Source organism: Rhinolophus ferrumequinum, chromosome 11 (assembly GCF_004115265.2).
Source record: "Rhinolophus ferrumequinum isolate MPI-CBG mRhiFer1 chromosome 11, mRhiFer1_v1.p, whole genome shotgun sequence".
In the NCBI taxonomy this organism is placed as follows: domain Eukaryota; kingdom Metazoa; phylum Chordata; class Mammalia; order Chiroptera; family Rhinolophidae; genus Rhinolophus; species Rhinolophus ferrumequinum.
In genome coordinates, this window is record NC_046294.1 from 6971052 (window position 1) to 6986324 (window position 15273).

Below are 15273 nucleotides of genomic sequence, written 5' to 3' on the forward strand. Positions count from 1 at the left end.
CCTGGCCAGCTGCTGCATGACCTCTAGCTTGTCACGGCCCAAATCCCAGCTAATGGCTAGAATTCAGGATTTGGGTCAGAGTGAGGGCCAGCCCAGGAGTCTGAAGTCGCCTCCCAGGATGTGAGAGAGAATAGGCTGAGTCAGCTCGGGAGAGAAGTCTGAGTGCCGGGTGTGTGGGTGAGGTGTGGGTGGGTATCTGGACCCTGAGCTTCCCAGAAGCTCCCCAGAGGGCTGGGGGATCTTAGCCAAGATGGAGCCCAGCCAGGAAGCCGAGGAGTCGGCGTTCTGGGCCTGGATTTCAAAGCCAAGGCTGCTTCCTTATTCTGCCTCTCTGGGCAGGAACTCATTATACATTTTAAAATAGCAAATAGAGAGAGGTAGGGAGAGAACAAACCCACACCAAAGCACAGGAGGCCGTGCGAGGGGCAATTGGGCATAGTCCCAACCCACAACAGCCCAAAGGCCGAATTTTATATGGAAGGAATACCTATGTGCAAACACCATCCTCACAGGGGCAGGCCTGGACCCGGGACCATTACCTTGAGCACTGACCTCTCCTCTGTGGCCCCTGGTTTCTGGCCTGTGAAAGGACACGTTGCCATGTTGATGTTTTAAACTTGAGTGTGGATCAGATATACACTGGCTAAAATGCAGTTTCCTGGGTTCTGCCACATGGCTGGGCTGAGCCCGGGAATACGCATTTTAACACAAGCTCCCAGGTGATTCTGCTACACGGGAACCCAGCTTCCTCACTTGCAGAATTGCTGGGCTCGATGAGGCCGCCAAATTCAAGGCATCTGCGAGAGAATTCTTTTCTCTTTCTCTTTCCTCATTCCATATGCTTTAAAAAACGTTCTCTTCTTCCCTGCCCTTTGCCTGTCGTGGACGCCCCTAGGCTTTGCTTACAGCAGAAGGTCAAACCTCCAAGATTTGACAGAAGGCTCCCGGAATTTCCAACTGACTATCAGCTTCCAGGCCAAGGAATTTCTAATTTATATTTTCTGGTTTTCTGGGGCTGTTGGGGGCAGGGCTCCATGCAGCCGCTCCGCCACCTGGCGGTCATACCTGGGAATGCAGCCTTTCCAGCGTCATGCTCATCCTTGCCTAGGTGCCCATCCCCCAACAGTTCTCCAGGTGGAGGTGGGAAGAAGAAGCAGAGGGGAGTGAGGCAGGCAGCCTCAGATTATAGCCACCAAGCCCTCCAGAGTGTCTCATTAAATTAATTTGTGTGTTGAACCCCTGGTTCTCACTGAACCAGAATAGCCATTGGGGTTGATTTTCTTAGCTGAGGGCTCCATCAATTAAAGCCAAGGCCAAACTCAGCTGCCGGAAGACCTTAGGCAGTTCACCTTCCTTTTTGCTTCTAAGCTCCTCAGCGGCAAGCGGAGGTGGTAAGATTAAATGAGATTAACGAGTGGACCTGACAATGAATATTGGCCACATCCTCACCATCACCACCTCCATGACACCCGACCCTTTATTCTTCCTTTGTTCCTTTCCAGTTGAAGTCACAGCTTTTCAGAGCCAGCTGGGCTCACTGGATTTGGCCCTTGCCTGCAATCTTGGAAGAACCTGGGGTTAGGAGAACGTGAGGGTCAAAGAGCAGGGCAGGGAGAGGGCTTTGCAGGGTCTCAGTTCCTGACTCCAGGTTCAATGCTTCTTGCACTACACCTGTGTGAAGAAAACCCGTGGGCCACCAGACAGTCAAAGGAACAGTAACCATAAAATGTCCATTTATCTTCTTGTCTAGAGAACAGGCTCACCGTGCTGGGTAGGAAGTTCTGATGAATCACAACGGGAACAAAACCAGGTCTTACCTCCTCATTTTTCCTTCCTCCCTGAGGGCATAACTTTGGGGATTTCCCCCAATAGCGCTACAAGCCTAAGGCACTTCTGGCCTCCCTCTGAAATGCCTCTGCAAGTCACCACCCAGCAGCAGCTTAGACCTCCCAGGTCTTCCATGTTATAAAAACTCATCTTGGCAAACCCTCCTTAGTTCACCTGTGTCCCTCTTGTGGGGGGAGGAAGGCTGAAGGGATCCTCTTAATTTAATTCCCCTCTTGTCTCTTACAGTATTACTGTGAACATCGCAGATTTACGTAACAAACGATAGGAAAGCCCCTTCTTTGCTGCCCTGGCCCAAATAATCCCAAGAGGAACCCACAGCGTGGCTTGTTGCTGTGTAGTCAGAAACACATCAACATAAATAACAAATTAGTAGTTTTGGATGGAGAAGTTGTATGTGGACATAGCAAACAACCGAACGACCCAGAAGTATGTCAAGTGACAAGTAAAAGTCCTTTTCCCCCACCACCCTCAACTGCCCAGAGACAACTGCCACCAACAGTGTCTATTCTTCCAGAAAAATCTTAAAGCATCTCCAAACATATGCATTATGTTTTAAAATTGTTGAATAAGCAGTAAATTCATATGGTTCAAAAACAGAAAATGTAAAAGAAGTTATACGATGAAAAGGCTCTCTCTCTCACCCCACTGCTTCTGCATGGTTCACGTTTGCCACCCCACCCTCAGGTAATTATTTTTGGTTTCTTGTGCACCCTTTCAGATTTTCCTGCTAATATAAGCAAAGATAAATATGTGTTATAATTTACTCCCTTTTATGCAAAAGGTAGTTTTGCGTTTATTTCTCACATTATACCGTGTACCTCTGAGAGTCCCTCATTTTTTTGCAATTGCATAGTATTTCATTGTCTGGATTTCCACAGTTTATTTAACAGGTCTCCTGTTGATGGACACTTGGATCGCATCTAATATTTTGACAAAAAATGTTGAAATGAATAACTTTGTATTCATACTATTTTGAACGTGTGCTTCTGTATCTCTAGGATGAAATTCCAGAATGGAGACTGCCGCGTGGAAGCATAAGTGAGCTTATGGCTTTGAGGGGCAGCCCCCTGGCCCACCTCAGGGACACCCCCACTTGTACTGTCCCCATCTCCCTAACACAGTGCACTGTCACCACACCTGAGGGGTCTTAATATCATGGGTGACAAATGGCATCTCAATGTAGTTTTATTTTGTATTTCTTTTCTCGTGAGATTGAGCATCACTAATTATATCTAAGATGTATCTGTATTTCTTTTTCTACAAAATGTTCCTTCATGTCCTTTGTCTATTTTTGATTATAGTTTATGGTTTCCTTACCAATTTCTACAAACCCCTTATATGTTAGGGAGGTTGGCTCTTTGCTTGTGACAAAAGTTACCAATGTTTTTTCCAGTTTGTCTTTTGACTTTGTTAGCATGTTATTTTTATTGACTTTTTCTGCATGTAGAGTTTATTTTATTTATTTATTTAGTAATCGAGTTTTCAGTCCTATCTTTTTTGACTTGTGGATTTTGCATCATAATTAGAAAGGCCTTCTCCACTCCATGGTGATAAAGTGATTCTTTTATGGTTTGTCTTTTTCTTTTTTTTAAAAGATTTTATTGGGGAAGGGGAACAGGACTTTATTGGGGAACAGTGTGTACTTCCAGGCCTTTTTTCCAAGTCAAGTTGTTGTCCTTTCAGTCCTAGTTGTGGAGGGCGCAGCTCAGCTCCAGGTCCAGTTGCCGTCTTCTAGTTGCAGGGGGCGCAGCCCACCATCCCTTGCAGGAGTCAAACCGGCAACATTGTGGTTGAGAGCCGCACTCCAACCAACTGAGCCATCAGGGAGCATAGCGGCAGCTCAGCTCAAGGTGCCGTGTTCAACCTTAGTTGCAGGGGGCGGAGCCCACCATCCCTTGGGGGACTCGAGGAATTGAACTGGCATGGTTTGTCTTTTTTAATCAAGAATGGTTGTTGAGTTTGTCACAGGCCTTTGAGCATCTATGGAGTTGACAGTATGACTCTCTTGTCAAATCTATGAATCTGTTGAATTATATTAATGAATTTCCTGAACTATATTAATGAGTTTTCCAAAGAATCCTGAACCATCCTTTCACTCCAGGAGTGGATTTCCTGAGATAAGTTGTATTATTCCTTTAATGTGCTGCTAGATTCTGCTTATTAATGTTTTATTTCAAATTGTTCATGAATCTTCACGTGTAAGATTGCGCTATGGTCCCCCATCCCCATTTCCTTCTCTTCCTCCCTCCCTCCCTCCCTTCCTTGCTACAAACTTTGTCAAGTTTTGGTATCAACGTTATACTCAATTCATTGAAAAGAATTTGGCCATGTTTTCTTGCGCTCTGCCTTAGTTTACATAAGGGAGGACTTCTCTTCCTTCCACTGAGGGTCTGGGCAATCATTCTCATTCCCTAAACTGCCTGGCCCTTGATTTGGAGGAAGGCTAAGAAACAAGGTCGCAGGAGGATCTGGGACCAGGGAGGAGAGGTGGCGGGAGAGGGTCTGAGCTGAGCTTGAGTTTCCAGGAGGTAGGATTTTGACCCGTCTCATATCTCAGCTTTATTTCCTCCAATGGGGCCAGGATGTCACGTGCTTGTTTACAGGGGTTTGTCTCAGCCTCCAGTGTACTGCTGTCATCAGCCACCAGTTTGAGCTTTAACCAGATGCAAGAACTGTAATGTCTGGAAAGTTGGAAGCTTACTGCCACCCTCGGCCTCATCCAGCTGGCCCTTCTCAAAGTGGGAGGCCTGAGGCTGGATTTTCCCTTATCCAGCTACCTGGGTTCATCCTTTGCTATGTGCCTTCTGTTTATTTCCTTGGTTTTGTGGGGAAGGGGTCCACAGCCTTCTTTTCTGGTGCCTTCTGACGGCACCGACTGCAGGTACCCGCAGGCTTTCTCTGGCTGCAGGAGCTCACGGGGTCCACGCAGGGCAAGTCGGAAGCGTCAGAGCAGAACGGCCCAGAGCGGCCTCCACTCAGTGGCTGCCCTGCCGCGCTGGTGGATCCACCCCAGCTCCCTTGGCCCCGTGCCATGATGGAACCTGTTGATCGCATCCCCTGTTGGCTCCCTTCCCTTTGCTGTCTCACTTCCCCTCCTGGGATCGCCTCCAAAAATATGGTTTATACTCAAATCTTTGGAGGAAACCAATCTAAGGCAGGGGGGTCCCAACCCTCTTTTTTGAAGCATGACAGCTGGTTAATAGTGGCTCCTGGGACTACACGTGGGCACCTGGCTGATCCCTGGCGTGGCCTCGGTCATACTCTGGACAGTCTCAGAGGTGGGTGACTGATGAGGAAATGAGGTTCAGAGAGGTTCCATGATTTCCTCGGGCCTCACAGTAAATGCCACAGGGGCGGGAGCAAAACCTATGCATTCTGACCCAGGTCTCCACTCGCCATACTCCTCTGGGGTATCTGCTACTACAGGGTCCCCTCTGTGCCTTTGTCAATAAACTGCAGGGGCCCCGGGGATGGAGACCTAGAGACAGTGGGACCCTGAGATGTGTCGTCACCTCTCGCCTTGCCTCAGAAGGGGAGAGGCTCAGAGATGTGAAGTGCTGGCCCCGGGGTGGGAATGATGGCACAGGGACCAGAATCCTGAGGTCCCCTCTCTGTCCTCTCCACACTGTCTGCAGCCACCTGAGGATGACTGTGCCATCAGTCGGTCACCCCTAGGCTCATTTCTGCCTGACTGACCCACTCCCAGCTGTTAGTAGGCTCACTCTTGCGTTTGTTCTATAGGGTTTGGAATTCCAGTCTCATTGCACACTATAATGGGTTGAATGGTGGCTTCCCAAATGATATGTCCACATCCTAATATCTAGAACCTGTGAATGTGACCTAATTTGGACAAAGGGTCTTTGCAGACGTGATGACATTAAGGCTCTAGTGATAAGAATGTCCTGGATTACACAGGGTCCTAAATCTGATGACAAGTGTCCTTATCAGAGATGCATACAGAGGAGAGGCCTGAGGACAAAAAGAGAAGGTCATGTAAGGACAAAGGCAGAGACTGGAGTCATGCAGCCACAAGTCAAGGACACCTGGAGCCCCCAGAAACTGAAATACACATGGAAAGATCGTTCCCCAGAGCGTTTGAAGGAAGCATGGCTCTGCTTGACTTTGCATTTCTGGACTTGAGAGCGAAGAGAGAATAAACACGTGTGGTTAATCACCCACTTTGTATGGTAGTACTTTGGGACAGCAGCTCTAGGAAGCTAATACACACATTTCTTTGTTCCACTTGGTCCTTGAAATTGTTTTCCAGCAATTTCCCTCCAGGTCTAAGGGTAGGGTGGGGGGCGTGGGACAGGTATTCAAGGAAGGAGGACAGCATGTGCAAAGGTCCTGAGACTGGGGGAGGAGAGATGGAAGAAGAGGACTGAGCCCCAGAAGAACGGGTCGGGAGGGAGCAGGTGGGGTGCCCTGAGCATGGAGCACACAGCCTGACCCTGGCCCTGAGGCTGATGAACAGGTTTGAGCAAGGGAGAGATATGGTTATGTTTCCATTTTTGAAAGCTCTTTTTGGCCACAGTGTGGGGATGGACTTGGACGAGACGGGGCTGGAAAGAGGAAAACCAGCAAGAGAAATCACCCACAGAATGACAAAGCAAAATCCCTCCAGATAAGCAGTATAATGTACAACTTTTTCAAAGATCTTGAGGGCATGTAAAGTATGTCAGAATTCTGAAGCGTCTCTTTTAGGTAACAGGGCAGCGTCTTGACCTCTGGCCCACACAGAGCGAGTCTGTCTTGGTCACCTGGATTAAGCATTAAGCCTGTTAACCATGGGTCAGTAGCCCTCCCCACATGCATGTCTTGTGCCCTGAAAACTCTTGAGGCTCCGTGGTTGGGAGGGTTTCCCTAGCTTGGTTCCAGAATGACCCACAGGTGTCCTGGCCCTGAGCCAATCTCACAGGCTGCTTGCAGCAGAGAGGGACTGACAGCTGCCCAGGACCCTGAGCAAAGCCACGGGAGCCAAGCACAGGGCAGTGGCCCTGAATACTGCTGAGTCACCTGGCCCCAAGGTAAACAAGGGTTCCTGGGTGCCTGCCATGTGTGCTTGCTCCACGGACAGCTCATGGTACTCACGGGGACCCTATGACAAACGCCGAAACCTGAGGGACAGGTGGACGACCACAGGATCTTGTCTGACCCAGACCCTCACCCCAGAACAGAACCAGCCTCCGAAGTTCTGAAGAGGGGTCTCCCCTGCCTAAGTCCCCAAGCTGATGGGTGCTGTGTTACCCAGACAAACTCCCCCAGCACTTTCCCTCTGGGCTGGCATGAAGTCCTGGCCCGTGAGATCCAGGCAGCAGGGACCTGGAGCCTGGCTGGCCCGCCGGCGAGACTCAGGCTGTGTGGGTCTCAGGTTGGGCATAGCGCGTCCTTAGAGGCCACAGGGGCAGCTCTGTTCCTGGTGGGGCTCCCGTGGATCTCCACGTCACCTACAGCATGGCGGCAAGGGGGCACCCGGAAGCTGTGGCTCCCAGTCCCCTTTCTACCCAAAGTGTGGTCCGTGGACCAGCAACCTCAGCATCACCTGGGAGCTGGTAGAAAGGCCGACTCTCAGGCCCCGCGCAGACCTCCTGAGTCAGAACCTGCATTTACCAAGCCCCCCTGAGTGATCTGTGTGCCAGGTCAGGTTCAAAGGCACTGGCCTAGACCATCTTCCTGCACAGCCACTGCTGTTCCAACCCTTCCAGCTCCTCGGTGCGGGTTTCTAAGAGAGGCTTTGTTGTTATTTACATCACTGCCTCCTCATCAAAATCTAAACTCCTTACACATGGGAAATTTACCTCGTCCTTAAACTCTCCAGCACCCAAGCCCTGCTAGTACACGAGAGGCATCTGCTCGGTATTTGCTGAATAAAGGAGGTAGCACTGTGTCAGAAAGCACGCTCACAGAGTGCCCCGCATGTCAATTTTTATTCTCTGCCTCATCAGGCAATGGCACAAGGAGGCTGGGTGGTACGTGAGGGCCATGAGATGCGCTGTCCCTGGACACACACGCTGGAATTTGCTCTTTGAGCAGAGAGCCAGAGAGCCAAATGCCTGGGGACATATGTTCCCCATGGTCTCCCTTCCATTCTCCCCTGCACGTTCCCTGCCCTTGGCAGTAGGTAGATTCCAAACGCTCCCCTTTGTGAGTCTTAACCCAGTTACAGATGGAACACATGCAGCCTCTTCTTCCCCAACTAAGGATCCTGCCTTTAAGGAACCTGACCAGTGACATTGCCCAGGAGATGCAGGAAGCCCACGGCCCTGCTCTCCAGGGGCTTCTGAGGCTTGTTATCTGGTTTCTAGGGCCTGAAGGTGGGTGTGGGGTTCAGGATGGCGGACAGAACACACATTTACCTCTCGTGCCTCCTCAAATCCAGATGGTTGAGGAAGCTGAGAAAAGGCAAAGTAGGAAAGGAAGGTGCATAAGGCACAAAGACCATGGGCAAGGAAACCTACAGAACGAGGGCCCCCAACCCCACTCAGGAGGAAAAGAAGGAGCTCCAAAACTGGAGCTTTTGCAGAAGCGGAACAGCGCCAGGTAGGCGGCTGTGGAGGATGGGAGAAGCAGGCCAAGGTCGCTGCGTAATCACTAGAAGGGGTATCCGCAGATTTGTCAAGCCAGGCCCCCTGCCCCCCACCCCCGCCAACCACCCCTTAGCCACCAACTCCAATGTTTGCCCAGGGGCCAAAGGCCCAAGTATGGCTAACGGGTGTTCTGAAACCAGATGCTAGGACTACAGAAAAAGACAGCACCCCAGCCTCGAAAGGGTCCCACTTTGGAGTGGAGCCCTTCATTCAGAAGATAGGTTCCACTCACTCTGCCTGCCCATCGGCCGTGCCTGCTGGCCCCCACTTCACAATGACCACGGCCAGGGCTCTTGCAATCAGAGATTTTAATCACTGCTAAGTGACAGGAATTCTCGCTTGGCCTAAGGAAGGACATTCCAGTGACCAACAGTTTTGTTCAGACCCTCCTCATCTACAGATATGAATAGACAACCAAGACAACTTTAAGGAATTCCAGTGCACTCAAAGAATGACACCAAAGCCACAAACGAAAGAGCCAACTAAGGAGGAGAGTGAAATAATGCAGTAAGCAGAAGAAAAAGTTAAATCAATCCTAGTTTATATTTGCAGAGAAATTTCAGAGGATATCTATTTTAAAACCAGGCTGCTGTGAAAAGGAAACATACTTAGTGTTTTGTAAATTGCAAACATGACTGACAAATTCTGAAACCATCAGTTAACTGGTGACCTGGAAGTTCACGGTACGGGAATATCCCAGAACACAGTGCACAAGGAGGAAGAGATGAAAAATATGAACTGTTATAAGACGTGGAAGTTAGACAGGGTTTTCAACATCTACCTAATAGATGTTGGAGAAAACACTGAACCTCAAAGTTGAAATAATAGAAAAATTAGGGAAGAAAATATCTCTGGGCTGAGTTGTTTAGACAGCAAGGTCCCAGTAATTACTGAGCAGAAATAAAGAAAAAAATGACACAGACTCAATGAAACGGCTAAATGCCAACAAGAGAGATGGGTTTACACATTAAGTTCCTACCATCCATCACTTTTTTTTTAAATTGGGGGAGGGGAACAGGACTTTATTGGGGAACAGTGTGTACTTCCAGGACTTTTTTCCAAGTCAAGTTGTTGTCCTTTCAGTCTTAGTTGTGGAGGGCACAGCTCAGCTCCAGGTCCAGTTGCCATTGCTAGTTGCAGGGGGCGCAGCCCACCATCCCTTGTGGGAGTTGAACCGGCAACCTTGTAGTTGAGAGGACGCGCTCCAACCAACTGAGCCACCCGGGAGCTCAGCGGCAGCTCAGCTCAAAGTGCCGTGTTCAATCTTAGTTGCAGGGGTCACTGCCCACCATCCCTTGCAGGACTCGAGGAATCGAACTGGCAACCTTGTGGTTGAGAGCCGGCGCTCCAACCAACTGAGTCATCCGGGAGGCAGCTCAGCTCAAGGTGCTGTGTTCAATCTTAGTTGCAGGGGGCAGAGCCCACCATCCCTTGCGGGAGTCGGGAAGTTGAACCGGCAACCTTGTGGTTGAGAGCCCACTGGCCCATGTGGGAATTGAACTGGCGGCCTTCAGAGTTAGGGGCACGGAGCTCCAACCACCTGAGTCACCGGACCGGCCCCCATCCATCACTCTTGCACTTTATAGGTGACCTTGGGTTTCATTCATCCATCCACTCATGATTTCAATTGCAAACCTTTATTGAGGACCTGGGCACTATGGTAATCACTACAGATGTAAAGGTGAATAAAACAGGTATAGACCCTGACCTCACAAAGCTTAGTCGAGGGGGAACAGACAAGAAGACAGGCAACTGCATGTAAGAACACGGGGATTCTGGAGTCCAGGCTGCCCAGGCCTGAATCCAGCTGTATCTCTTCCCATCTCAGTGACCTCGGGCCAGTGACTTAATCTCTCTGTGCTTCAGTTTCCTTCTCTCTTAAACAGGAATGAGAATGGCACTTCCTGTCTCATAGATTATTTTATGGCTATAATTGAAGCGCTTAGAACAGTTATTTGTACATAGTGAAAGTAAGCATCGTATAAGTATTTGATAGAGACATAAAGGTAGTGATAAATGCTAAAAATCAGGGATATGAGAGCATCAAGGAGGTGCCTGATTCTCCTGGTGGGATCCGGGGTCCTGAAGGTGAGTGGGAGTTACCTAGCCAGGCCTGGGTATGGCCTTGCTGTGACAGGGTTTCAGATCTGGGGTCACTTGAGCAAGTTCCGACGCCTCGTCTGTAGGACCGGGGCCTCTGCTGTCCAGCCAGCTCATGTAAGGACATCGGGCCTGCTGCCTGAGGTCCTGGGTTTGTCACTCCCTGTCTGGGTGACGCTGATGAGGACTGCAGTGTCACCAGTGCCTGAAGGAAGCAGCCCTGGCACTCTAGATGTTTCACATTTTATTAGGTAGTTCTGCTCATCCACAACCTGACTTCTTTTCAGCATATCAAACTTCCTCAGCCCTGAGGCCATGCCACGGCTGGGCCAGTCTGTGGGCAGGGAAGGGCCTGTAGATGAAGAAAGTGGGGTGGGGGGCTGTTCCATTCTTCTTGGCGCTGGCAAGGGAGGTGGCCTGTGAGGTGGGCTGCCTTGGATTCTCAGAGGAAACATGAACAGAGGCAGGGCACCCAGGGCACAGGCAGCCAGGAGAAGGGGCTTCTGGCAAGTTCTCTTCTCAGGGATGGAGGGGGTGGGGTGCTGGGTCTCGGGGGGGTTGGGGAGGCTTGAGTCTGAATCTCCGTGAGGCCCCCAGGAAGACAAGAACCAAGTTGATTTGAGGAGTCTCTTTTCTTGAAGGGTTCTGCTTCTTGCTTCTGGAATAATGAATACAAAAGATAAATGTGCCCCCCAAAGCATTGAGCATGTGGTCAGGGGCCCTGCAGCCCAGGCTTTGAGGCTTTCCCTGGGCATGTACAGGAACGGGTGGGTCCTATCACGCATGGGATGACCTGAGGCCACCCTGTCACTTCTCCCACGGTGGCCTTGGGTTCTTGATTACAGCCACCCTCCTGCAGCTCACAGTGCAGGGGAGACCACACGCTGGAGCCTGGGGAAGAGCTAGATTCCCAGAGCTTGTTAGGAGACAGGATCTCCCAGCCCAGGGGACTCCAGTACCTCTGGGCTTTCTCTGTGGCCACCAGGGAGCTCCCCCTCCAGTGATTTTGTCACCAGGACCTCACCTCTATTTTCCCCCTAGAACCCCTACTCATCGTCCACCATGTCCTGGGTGGTGTCTGGCAGCAGAAGACCCTTAGTTCCAAGGAGCAGGAGTAAAGGCCCCAGGCTGGCCAGGCCGGGAAGGACACAGCAGATGACATGAGGGAGGGACGTAAAGTGCCCTCCTCTGGTCTTCAGGGCCCAGGCCAGGCTGCTCGCCAAGCACGCGGATACCTGGTCCACTGACCCACTGTCTGGAGTCAGGACATTCTCCAACCCCACCCCCCCATCCTGGAAGGGAGCCTGGCAGTGTCTGTTCCACATTTCAGTCACCAGTACTCTCCCAACTCTGTCCTGGAAGGACAATGACTGCCACTTTCAGTACTGTCAGCTTTCCCTGACCAGGGGACACCGGCCAAGGAAGCAGTCTGTAGTCTAAAGAGAGGATTTCCACACCTCTACTCCCACATCCCCCAAAAGCCAGGGCCCCTCTTGATGTTGTAGCCCTGTGTACCTCTGTGGTAAAGGATGATGCAGACCCAAGAGGCCCTGAGGCAGCCAGGCACGGAATGGCCTATGCTTCTGCAGGGCACACTCTGCTCGGAAATGCACTTCGAAAAGGCTACATGGGAACAAAATTACAGTGTCGACACTGCCTCTGAGCATGCGGGCTAGGAAACTGGGGCCTTGGTGGGAGTTGACAGCACAGATTCGAAGCCAGCCAGCCTGGGTCCAAATCCTGGCTCTGACCTCCTGGCAATTAGCTAACCTCACTGTGCCTCAGTTTCCTCATCTGTAAAATCAGACAATAGTAGACACTGCATAGCTTGTGAGGATGAAATGACATAATATTAGCAAGGCACTTAGAACAGTGCATGGCCACACAGAAAGTACACATATTTAGTAAATACTTGTTCTAGGTTTCAAAACCCTCTAGACCCAGGTTCAAGGCACCAGAAAAGCCCAGGAAGACACAATATGAAATGAGAAGTTCCAGTGATCGTCTTGCCTCAGAGCAGCGTTTTCCAAACTTCCATCATTTTCATGTCTTCCCGACTTCTATCACATCTTCACTTCACTGTATCATTATTTGCTATAATTCATGCTTTTCTCTAAGTCAACTGACTTCTAAATAACTTATGTGGAATGTTTGTCAACCACCATAACTGGAAAGCCAGCATCTCTCGTCACAAATAGAAGGAAACTGTAAAAACACATGTTGTGGAAACAAAACAAAATTATGCTGTTCTACCGAGACCCCTTTCCCTGCTGACGGCTCTGAGCCGAAAGGCCCATCCATAGACCAACGGATAAAGATGTGGCACATTTATACAATGGAATATTACTCCGCCATAAAAAAGAATGAAGTCTTGCCATTTATGATAACATGGAGGGACTTAGAGGCCATTATGCCAAGTGACATAAGTCAGAGAAAGACAAATGTCATATGATTTCACTTTTATGTGGAATCTAAAAAACAAAATAAATGAACAAACAAAACAGAAAATAACTCATAGATACAGAGAACAAACGGATGGTTACCAGATGGGAGGGAGCTTAGGGGGCCAGGTGAAAAAGGGATCAAGAAGTACAAATTGCCAGCTGTAAAAATAGTCACAGAGATGTAAAGTACAGCATAGGGAATATAGTCAATAATATTGTAATAACTGTGTATGGTGTCAGGTGGACACTAGACTTACGTGGTGTCACTTCGTAAGGTACATAGATGTCTAATCACTATGTTGTACGCCTCCAACTAATGTTGTATGTCAACTGTACAGTGGTACCTCGGTTTTCGAATGTCTCCATTGATGAACATTTTGGTTTATGAATGCCGTAAACCCGGAAATAAACGCGTTGGTTTTTGAACACGACTCAGAAGTCGAACATGTCACATGACTTCCGCTGAGTGCAAGATCCTGAGGCCTAGCTGTCGGCTGTTTCGGACGTTTCAGAACTCGTGGATTACATTCGAAAACCCAGGTACCACTGTAATTGAAAAAAAGGAATAAGGTATTAGCAAAGATTAAGAAGACTCTTCCATCAGCCAATCAGGCGACTGAAAGAACTGACTTCTTACCCTGTGAAGCCATATGGAACTCCCTCTGGGAAACCCCCTAGAACGATCTCTGCCCCATCGGGGAGCGCACCCCATCTTGGGAAGCTCAGTCTGGCGGTAGAGTGAGCATTTATTGAGTGCTCACTGCAGGCCAGGCCCTGGGCAACACTTAGAGGAGCCATCACTAGATGACCAAGAGCAGGTGAGGCGGGGAGCGGACGAGGAGCTGCAGGTCAAGGGCTGGGTTTGTCCAATTTGGAGCCCCCTGGAGGCTGCAGAGCTGCCTCTGGGCAGGGCGAGTACATGCGCGCTGAGGATCTGGTAAAACACAGCTGGCCCCTGCACTAACCCGCTGGGCACCGCAGGACATGAAGTCACAACAGTACAGCTCCGACCCGCCCTCCTCCTCCTGTCGCCTAGTGGCCACGGCCATAGTGGTGCGGACCCACGGGCTCCCAGTTTCCCTTGAGCTCTCCGGAAACATCTCGCTGCTCCCAGCACACAGTCACCATGGCGCTACCCCTTGGCATCACAAGCCGTTGTCCTTCCCCACCAAGCAGGATCAACAGATGTGAACGGCTATCCGTGACCAGCTCCAAGAGGAGAGAGGGACCGCGCCCCAAAGCAGCAGCAGCCGCCCGCCCTGCGCACTCACCTGGGCGCCCAGGTAGAGTCCAGCACGCTGGCTCCGCCCAGGTCCGACGCCAGAGGCCGGTTTACTTGCCTGTGCACCGAGCCGCGCCGGAAGCAGGGCACGTTGTTCCGCACAGCCTGCAGGCCCAGGGCTGGCGGGAGGACATGGGGGCGCGCACTCCCGCGGCTGATGCAGAGGCGGAGCGCCCGCCAAGAGCCAGGAATCTGCCACACATGGTGACAACCTCAGGGACCGCCCAGCACCTCGTACCTGCACGGAAAGGGAGGAGCAGGCACAAGGCAAGCCCAGGGCACTGCTGATCGTGAGACGCTGAATTACAAACCAACCAGGGCAAGACCACGTGTAAAGATAGAATTCTGTGCAAGTACAGCAAACCAGCCGGACAGCCAAACCACAGCTTCGGCAACAATCCACCCCAAAGGGCCAGGACTTGATCAGCAATCGTCAGCGTCCCCCATTTTTGTCTCTGCTCCCAACTTAGGACCAACCAGAGAAAGCCAAATCTGCTTCCCTGACCAGTTGCATAGGACTCCCCCATTCCAGTTAGCCTGCCTCCAACCAGGGTACACATAACGCCTCCTTCTTTCTCCACTAGGAAGCACCTGGGGTGGGGGCGGAAGCAGGTCCCTAGGTCTGCGTCCTGGATGGTGGCCCTGGGGTCCCCTCATGGCCCTCTTCCGTGGGAGCAAGCAGAGAGCTAGGGATTAACTCTATACTCATTCATTCATTCATTCATTCATTCAACAGACATTTCCTGAGTGCCTGAGCAGAGGAAGAGCAACAACAAACAACAAACACTCAAATAAATACAGGATGGAGGGTAGAGGGTGGCAGCGGAAGGGGACAGAGCGGGTGGGTGGGAAATCCCTCTAACTCGGGTGGTAGGAAAGCCTCTCTGACGTGGTGGCTGTGGCTTTCTTCCTCTTCGGTTAGGGCAACTGGGGAGCACCAGGAGCTTTAGTTCTCTGAGGCTGTGCAGCCGCCTCCTCTGCCTCTCGCGGTGCTGGCAGCCATGTCTGTCGT